The sequence below is a fragment of the Podarcis muralis genome, chromosome 5 (assembly GCF_964188315.1).
Source record: "Podarcis muralis chromosome 5, rPodMur119.hap1.1, whole genome shotgun sequence".
Classification (NCBI taxonomy): domain Eukaryota; kingdom Metazoa; phylum Chordata; class Lepidosauria; order Squamata; family Lacertidae; genus Podarcis; species Podarcis muralis.
Window position 1 is genome coordinate 54,679,803 of NC_135659.1, and position 10,156 is coordinate 54,689,958.

Here is a 10,156-nt window from a genome sequence, read left to right on the forward strand (position 1 = left end):
TCTATTACTGTATGCAACAATCAATTTCAGCTTCGTTGTTTGCAAAATAAAGCTGCATTGCTAAGCATGCTTACTTGAAAGTTACGGAAACTTACTTCAGAGCAGGTATGTTCAGGATAGTAACATTAATATAAAATATTTTCCCTTAAGAAACCTAAAGCACACCTTCCCCCACTCAAACAAACAAAAACCCACGCACTTTTCAACCTCTGTGGCTTTTCTGGTAGCGATGATCCCACTACAACATCCAAGAGAATATACGCTCGAAGACCCTCTTTTGTTTTTTCTGTAACAAACACGGCCACCCGCCTTAAATTTAGGAGCAGCACAGATCTTTAACGGGACGGCGAAGGGGGAAACCCAAAAAAAGAATTAGAAAACACTTAAATATGGATAGGGTTTTGTTTGTTTTTTTTAAAAAGAATCGAACAATTTCGAGGAGAAAAGCCCTGGCCGCTTATCACCATGGCACGTTTTTCTGTTCTCCGTGCCTCCTGAAGGACAAAACAGCACTTGGAGCAAAAACCTCTCTCTGTAAAACTGCGCGTCGAAAGGCTCCGCGGGGATGAAGCCGCTGCGCCTCCGCCGCCCAGCTAGCGCGCAGCAGCGTGGGCGCTTTGATATACCGGACAGGAAAGATCCTGGGGGAAAAGAATGGAGATGCTGCTTCTGCGCGGGGACATGTCCTGCCTTCAAAATCTCAAAGCCCAGGGGGCAGATCCACAACACCATACTTTTAGAACCAGTGTTTGTTTTCTTTTTAAAAAAAATGTTTAGGGGGTACTCTCATTTTGACTCAAGAAAATCAGCATTTTATAGTTCAAATCGGGGGAAATAAATATAGTAAATGAACAAAAGTACAAAGATTCACAAAATGTCTAAGGCGCGTCCCCCCAGAAAAAGCACTGTTTAGAACACATTCAAGGCTTAGTTCACCAGCAATTTCTCAGAAAGAGATTTTTTTTTTTTTTAAGAAGATATGACCAGGGCCTCTGAATAAACAAAGCTCCTGAGATACTGCCGCCCTGGCTGAAGCCTAATTTATTATCTTCTGATTTTGAGCAACTGCAAGAACAGGCAGCATTATTCCATGAGATGCCAAGGTATGAATGAGCCCAGCCTCAAGTTTCGGAAGTTTGCTAAAATAGTAATAATGATATTGATCTAAAACTTGCATCCTGCTCCCCCCCCCCCCAAAAAAAAGAGAAATTCTAAGCTTCTTGCAATAAAATAAAACCCCACAAAATACATTGACAGCCATCAGAAAATATCAGCATCGTAAGAAGAGAAATCCAAAATTGACAAAACAAACAACTCAACACCCAGGAAAAACCAAGCGAAGGCAAAGAGAAAGGAAAACAATTCTAACATATTCATAATACGTGGAGAAATGCTTTCCAGCTGAAGGCCTTCCTAAAAACTCAGATTTGGGCCAAATCCCTAAACCCAAAAAACATCAAGGCTTGGTGAATTTAAATAGGAAGCAGACTCCATGGGCTGTGCCATCATAGAGAAGGCACTACAGTGGTACCTCAGGTTAAGAATTTAATTCATTCTGGAGGTCCGTTCTTAACCTGAAACTGTTCTTAACCTGAAGCACCACTTTAGCTAATAGGGCCTCCCGCCGCCACTGCGCCACCAGAGCACAATTTCTGTTCTCATCCTGAAGCAAAGTTCTTAACCCGAGGTACTATTTCTGGGTTAGCGGAGTCTCTAACCTGAAGCGTCTGTAACCCGAGGTACCACTGTATTTGTAACTGCTTGCTGGCCCCTTAGACAGCCACTCTCTGCCCCCTCTGTGTTATCAGCTTTGCTGCCCTCCACACATTAGGGGTTGGACTTCTGCAGCAGGGGGCTTCTATACTCATGTTAGTAAATCATGCAGGAATCCCACATGAGCAGAGAAAAGGTCCTGACGCAGAAGTTGGGCCCCAGTGCAGGATGTCATGGTGATGTGACAGAGACCGGGAGCAGGGCCATCTTTAGCAGATGCAGAGGCTTGGGAGGGGAGCTGCGCACCCGCCAGCCATACAGTTGGTGGGGCGCAGCTGGCGGGCATGCAGGGAAAGGGGAGGCTGCCGGCAAAGCCGCACAGCTCCTCCACTCGCTAGGGCGCCCCTGAGAGGCCAGCGCCCTGGCACAATGAACCACTAAGACCAATGGGAAAGACGGCTCTGGGCAGGGCTGGCACAACACCTTTTCCTGCCTGAAGCAAAAGACAGGGTGGCACCCACTTTGCGTTCTGCGCACAGAAGGTAACCAGACTGCCAGCTGAATCTTATGCCAACACTGGTGATAGGGCAGCATCTCCCACCACACCTGAGAGTAGCAGGCTAATTTAGATGAAATTAGGATTACTTTAGGAAAAAAAATAGGATAGGCTATGTGGCACATGCCACTCTGTCCTCCAACGTCGTCCTACCACTGCTCCTTGCCCTGCAGCACCTGAACCATCTCACCCTGCCCAATGGTAGAGCTGGCCTGTGAATAGGTTTAGAATTGTACTTGGAACAGGCAGAAAGAAACCAAGAAATACGTCTAAAATGAATCAACACGGACCACAAAAAAAATTATTTGGCAGTTATCCTGTATTTGGATTACCTCATCAGGTTTACAATTCTGCAGTTTCTCAGTTCTAAAAGCGCAACATTCATTCATGTTAGCGATATACCAGCAGCATCAAATGACAGACGGTCCTCCAAAGGACTTGTCTACTGAGTATTCCCCTTGATTTGCTTACGCAAAACTTATGTGGAGTTTAGATTACATCTGGTCTTTATTTGGCATTTGTTCTGATTTGTTTGCTGGGAGGTTGTATTTGTGTGGCAGTTATACATCTTCCCATTAATCATTCATTCATCTGACATTTCTCAGTGGGTTTCCCTGTTGCTTTCCTAACTGCAAAAAACCCATTGCTGTTTTTTTAAGTGGGTTTGAGGTGCTGGGACAAGAACACCTTAATCCTACAAACCTACATTTGCACTTGATTCCCTCCCACAAAATACTGACCAATTTGGAGGTGACCAGAAAATATAAAACAGCCATGGATATATAATATATAACATATAAGCACCCAGGGATGGTGCCTTGAGCTGAAACTGCTCATAACCCTGTTTTCTCATGAGAGCATTATGTGCTGAGGTGGGATGTATTGCGGTCACAGTGAGCTGCAAATAACTGCACAGGTTCCCCCCCATCCACCACAGCTTTAGGCGACAGGTTGCACACCCAGCGGGAAAAACAAGCATTTGGTCTGATTGGGTGCAGCGTATTTGTGGGCTCAGAATGGTCAGAAATATGCAACCATCATCCTATGCAAGTCTGTTCAGAAGTAATTCCCACTGAATTGAAATGAACTTTCTCTTAATTCAGTGTGTTGATTGCAGCAGCCTTACAGCCCAATCCAATGTATGTTTACCCAGGGGTAATGCCTACTGTGCTACTCCTAGGTGAGCATGCAACACTTTACTAGACATGTCTCAAATTGCTGTTTTGATCAGTACTTGCTAAAGACCTCTGTGTGGTCCCTGCACCTTGCATAGTCTTTCTACAATGAGTAAGCTTTTAAACAACACACACAAAAGTGGGGCTTCCTTCTGAATTGCATTGTGTGTTTAGGATGGCAGCTTTAAAGTCCAGTGCTAGGCATGTTTACTCAGAAGTAATTCTCTCTTGTTCAAACATCACAGTTTTAATATGTTGTGGGTCTGTAATGCATAACTGCTAAAATCTTAACCTGAAGCGGATTGTAAGATTCGTGTCTGACAAAACCCAGGTTTTCAGAATTATGCTGGCTGGTAACCTAGGATCTCTGTGTGTATTCTTTCAGAAAGAAGAACATGTGATGTTGAAGTAGCAGCTAACAAACAGGCACCCTGCAGTACCACAAGCATTAGGGTGTCCCCTAGTGGCACCATGAGAAAGACTCAGATTCTGATGCAGTGTGCATGTGGAGAGGGAAGGGATGTGATCTGTGCCCATTGTTTTGCAATTATGTAGATTCTAGCGTTATCCCCCACTATTCTACATGGGAATCATGGAACCAGTTTTGATGCCACAGGGAATCTGGCACATAATATACACAATGCAAAAACATGCCAAGTTTTTTAAAGGGTCAATCCGCATGCACAGAGACTGCTGGTATGTTATAACAGCTGAAAATGCATTTACCTGCATTATTGCAATAGCATACTGGAGACCCTTGCCTAGAGGTATCCTGAGCAGTGTCAACTCTTTCTATGCATGTATGGAGGGCTCTCTTTCACTCTGCTGTGGAATGAGAATGTGAAAAGGGATTTTGGATCTCAAACTGGAAGTTTCAGCAGAACCCAGAAAAAATAATTCAGGGCTGCAATCCTAAACACACTTACGAGGGAGTAAACCCCAAGTGAACATAATAGGAACTTTATTCTGAGTAAACATATGCACAGGATTGTGCTATAAACCAGATGAAACTAATCTAGATTGGAATCAAATGATTCTTCCCATTTTAACATGGATAGTGTGGGTGGGAAAAATTCTTCTTCACAAGAACAGTATAATTCAGGGTCATCTACTGAAACTGATTGGCACTAAGTCAGGGCAAGCAAAAGGAAGAACTTCATTGCACATAATTTATTGCTGCATGATATATAATTCATTGCCACAGATATAACTACAGTACTGCCATTACCATAGATTAGTTTTAAGGGTTTAGACAAATTATTTGAGAACAAGAATTTTATTTTTTTACTAATAGTTATTATCAATAGCAGCAAAAAAAATGGAGCCTCCCTAATCAGACCTAGTATATCTTTGTTTGCTGCACATATCATGCATCTCCATCATGCCTTCCATATGAGCTCCTCGGGGGCATCTGGCTAGAGACAGCTAAAAAACTGGGTGGAGTCAGCAACCTTTGTGCTGATCCAATTTAAAATAAAATTCAATATTTCCAACCAATTCTTAATGTTCTCAGTCTGGTGCAGCTGAGTAGGGTATCATTCTTTTGATGCTTACTTCCTTTTCAGTGCTAAAACAGTAAGCCAATGCAAGATGTGGCTATGTGCCAAATACTGAAATATTTCAAGATTATAGCTGTTCTAAGGCAGTTAACAATATACAATTTTATCAATAGTCAATTCAAATTACAGTCAATAAGAATGGTACAATGCTATTCAACAGCAACCAACAAAAAACTCCAGCAGCAGCATATATATGGTAAAACCTTCAATTAAAAGCCACAGAAAGCAAATGAGTTTTTAAAACTTTCTTAAAAGCTTGAACTGATGGAGCCAGTCATACATGTATTGAAAGGACTCCGCCCCCCCCCCCCCCCCGAAGAATACGACCTCCACAGAGTTTGCCAGCCCAGAGATTTTATGTCCCAAGAAATGAAGAAAGCATGGTGATTGCTTTTAGTGATAGGAGTGGAAAGATGAAACTAGAGTGGGCACAGTCTAGAGAACTGCACGACTAAAAGCCCAGTGGGTACATGACTCCCATTCTCTCCCCTACCCCACAACAAAGAGCAACTCCTCACATTTCATTTGGGGATTTTTTTTTTTTGGAAGGTGAGTTTGCAGTATGCAGGCAATTAAGAGTTACACATCCCACAATGGTCTATTGATGTTTGTTTTTAATTTCTTTTTGCTTTTAACTGGTTTTTTAACTTTTTGTGATTTTATTGCTTGGTTTTATGTTTTTATATTGTTGTAAACTGCTGTGGTGTATTTTTATGATACAGTGGTACACACACACACACACACACACACACACACATATATATATATATATATATATATATATATATATATATATTAAACAAATAAATATGGCAAAGAAGTCTCCTGCTTCCCATAGAGATGGGAGCTTTTACAGGTTGGAGTTGTCTTGGAGTGGAAAGCACTAGAGACTTATGGTGCCTATCTGCAGACGTGCAGGTTGATCAGCCATAGGAGTGCAGAAGGCATTGCACAGCCAGGCAGTGCTAATCCTAAAGGCACAAAAGTCCCATGTCTTAAGGACTCAAACAAGTCATCCTTCTCTCTAAATAGGGTTTGCAATAAAAAATTAAAAACATTAGCAGATGCACCCAACGGGCTGCCTAGCAAATGCTGAAAATCACCAGCTGTGTGTATTGGCTTTTTCTCATAACCACCATGTGTCAAAGTTGTTGAGAGAATGGGCCTTAACTCTATGATTCTGCAGTTCTAACTGCAATACATAAGCCGAAGAACCAACAGCCAGAACAAGCTATAAGAAGAAAGCCCCCAGAACTCACCGTCTTGCAATGAGGATACAAGTCTCTTATTCTTCCTCCTGATGTTCCATTGCTATTGCATGAATGTTACAGGATGTTTGCAGGCAAACTGGTACATAGTCTACCGTTTTATATTTTATTTAAATTGTGGCTTTGCCCATACCAGCAGTGTTCGGATGGCCCGAGACAAAAATTTCCTACTGCCTACTCTGCCAACCACTCAGGATGTGGTCAGCTCAGCAAAAATCTCATTTTCGGTGTCTGATTCATCTCACATACCTTGTGGATACCTCCAAGAGCATTTTCTCATGGGGTACACAGACAGGGCAACCTAGATATGCCCTAAGACTTCAGCCACCTGCTCTGACTTTTGTTGGGAGAAAAGACAGCAAGCACTTCACAAGGAACGTGACCAAGTTATTCTCAGAGTGCAATTCAGCTGTGGACTTGCAGTCGCCTGATGCAACTGAACTAGACCAGAACATAGTGGAATCTGGCTGACTGAGATGTCTTCAGAGGCGTTGACATCAGCTGGAAATTGCTGAATTCCATTCATTTCAGCAGCAGAACCAAGGAGTGTAGAAGCTGGAACAGATTAATGTGTGTGTGTATCAGCAGCAGACTTCCAATGTGAAGTCTGAAGCTCCAACAACTTTTCTAGAGTGTGATTTGGTTGTGCCACCCATAACTGTGTTTGACATACAGTGGTACCTCAGGTTAAGTACTTAATTCGTTCCGGAGGTCCGTACTTAACCTGAAACTGTTCTTAACCTGAAGCACCACTTTAGCTAATGGAGCCTCCCGCTGCTGCCGGAGCCCGATTTCTGTTCTTACCCTGAAGTAAAGTTCTTAACCTGAAGCACTATTTCTGGGTTAGTGGAGTCTGTAACCTGAAGCGTATGTAACCTGAAGCGTATGTAACCTGAAGCGTATGTAACCTGAGATACCACTGTAATTAGTGCTGATCAGCAGACAGCATTTGGGAGAGTTGGCCCAGGGGTGTTGGGATCAGTTGGGGATTCATACCAGGAGCCTCTTGGTCTGTGCCCCTTGAGCCTGCAGAGTGGAGGAAGCAGCAACAGTATAGTATTGTTCTCTTGGGTCCCAGAATAGTTTTACCTAGGCAGCACACTGGTTCCTTCTGAGTTGACCTGGTTGTAAATGCTTCCAGGTCAGGGATGATCAATGCCAGACTTGCTAATTTGGTGGTCTAATCGGGGTTCATATTTTCAGTGCAAGGGGATGCAAAACACAGTAAGTGGGAAAAGATCAGCACACACTCAAGGTAGTAACTTAAAACGAATTCATTGGTTTAGTGATGTATAATGCTTCATCCAAAGTACAATACCCATCTGACCTGAAGATTTGGCCTCCTCCTAGCATCCTCCAGCCCATATAGTTACTGAACAGAATTTGTAAGTTCCCTAGCATGACCTAACTTCTAAGTGACCTAGCATCCAAGCACTTTGAAATAAAAGACATAGTTACTTACAGTTGTGGGGCAGGATCCTGTGGCCTTCAGCTGGGTAGGAGCATGTGAAGGACAGACAGACAGACAGACAGACAGACAGACAGACAGACAGACAAAGATTCTTGAAATACATTTATATTTATCAGGAACTGGACCAGGAAGATGGAACTTCCCAGTTTTTACAACTATTTCATTACTTCTGTAGGCACATAAGATAAGGACCAGCCTACCTCAAGCTGGCACCCTCCAGGTGTTTTGTACTACAACTCCCATTAACCCTATCCAGCATGCCCAATGCTAAAGCAGGTCTGGACTTGGTCAGTGCCTGGATAGGTGACTACCTGGAAACCACATATATGCTGCCTTGGGGTCCCTGCTGAAAGGAAGGCAGGATATAATAAGCAAGTTTTTAAGACAAACTTTGCAAGAGGTTTGTTGTCAAAATTAAAGGTTTAGAATTTACAGCCACACAGAACCAAGTTGTTAAAATAGGCATCTAATCAAAATTGTAAGTCAGTACACAGTGTGTGTAAGATAGTGGAGCATGCTTACTTGCTTGACTTTATCAGATGTTGTTAGTACCCCAAGGTGGTACTCTGGAAGGCTAGCACAGGAAGACAAGATACAGGCAACTATTTTTTTCATTCTATGTTAAAGTTAAACTAGATTTTTAAAGTGCCAGCTTTTCACTAGTTTGGGTCTTATCAGTGTTGTTGTCATCATGTTACACAAATGGACACGTGTCTCTATATATGGCAGGGTTGGAAACCCCCATGTCATGCATAAACACTGCAGTTGTATATGTGGTCAAGGCACTCTAGACAGCTACATAAACCAGCCTAAAACACTTACACCACCTGCACAAGCTGAGTATAGTTTTAGACACCGCAAAAACCTTCTGCAGAGGTTTACTGTTTCCTTATGTGAGCTAACATCCATTCTTCTAACCATTACACAAATCCCTAGTAAATGACAGGTTGTTCTTCAAAGACATTATGTTCCACAAATAGGATTAAGAAAGCTGAAAAGGATATGGACTAGCACCAGGCAGCAGATTAGCGGCAGAAAGAAGAACAAAAATGCTTGTCATTTTGCAGAATCAGCAGCTCCAATTATTAATTTGCTGAGCTGGGATCCATTTCAAGGCCTTTTCGTACATGGGGAAAAACCTCTCCCCATGTTTTGCTGCTGTTGTGTGGGAGACATGGCACATCTGGAAAATTTGCAGTGGCATAACTGCTTTTTTAAAAGTGGGTTAAAATTTATGTATGCATGTTCCTCTTATCCCACACGTCACTGAGCTTCTCCTGTTGCAAGAGTGGTATTGGCAAGTGCCCACCTTCCATTAAACAGCCACACTAAAAATAAAAGCTACGTCAAGAACTCCCTATTTGTCCCTGCCCTAAGTAAGCATCTCTACTCTGCCGCCATGGCCATTGGTGCAGGATAAAACACAACCCTTGAAAGTGGAAAACAAACAAAATCTCTACACGAAACCAAGCTTCTCAGTAAAGAAGAAGAAGAAGTCAGCAGGAAAAAAGAGCTCTAAGCTGACCTTCTTTGTACTGGGTAGTATATTTAGGAACGAGAGTCTCCTGACTAGTAGCCATACTGAACATCTGCCTTCTAGCAGAGCTCTCTGGGTAGTCATAGAATCAGAGAATGGTAGAGTTGGAAGAGACCATGAAGGTCATATAGTCCAAACCCCTGCAATGCAGACACCTTTCTTGTTTTTTATTTTGTTGTTGCATGTACAGTATTTAGTGCCATGAGTTTGAAGGAACTCTGGATGTTAATCAGGGAAGCAGTACGATGGATAAATCCATACAGGGTGGAAAGCCTAACAAAGTGAAGTAACTGAAAGTGCTGCATTACATTTTACGTATATATATCTGCATTTAGTGCATTGGCTGCCTGTGTCTCATACAGTACACTGGTCAAGAAGCAATAATCAGTGGGGGGGTCTCTATTAGAGGTGGCCTTTCCAATAAACAGGAGACAACCACCTGGACAGGAAGATGCCTCCAGCTGTTCCTTCTGAGTGCCTCAGCTATTCTCCTCTGCTGCCTCAGGTGTGGCGGAAGACACTATCCTGTCACCAGGGTTGAAGGAAGATTCGACTGCCCTTCTTGCTGGCTTCTGTGCACAGGAGGGAAGGCAGTGCCATCTTGACTTTCATCTCAGGCAGGAAAAAAATATTGGGCCAGCCCTGATCCCTATTTAGTTTAAATCATCTTGAGATGCTTGTTTAGAAGGGGGTTAAAAACAGATAAATAAATAATGATGATAATAAACAAGTGTAAGCTCAGTGGCCACAGCAGGTGTGTTTGTTTGCTACCATGTAATATTGAAACGGTCCTTAAATCTAGCATAGTGCTTTACTTGTGCGGTTGCTTTTAAAACAACAACAATAACACGCAGGCCTCCTGTGTCTTTAGTAACTG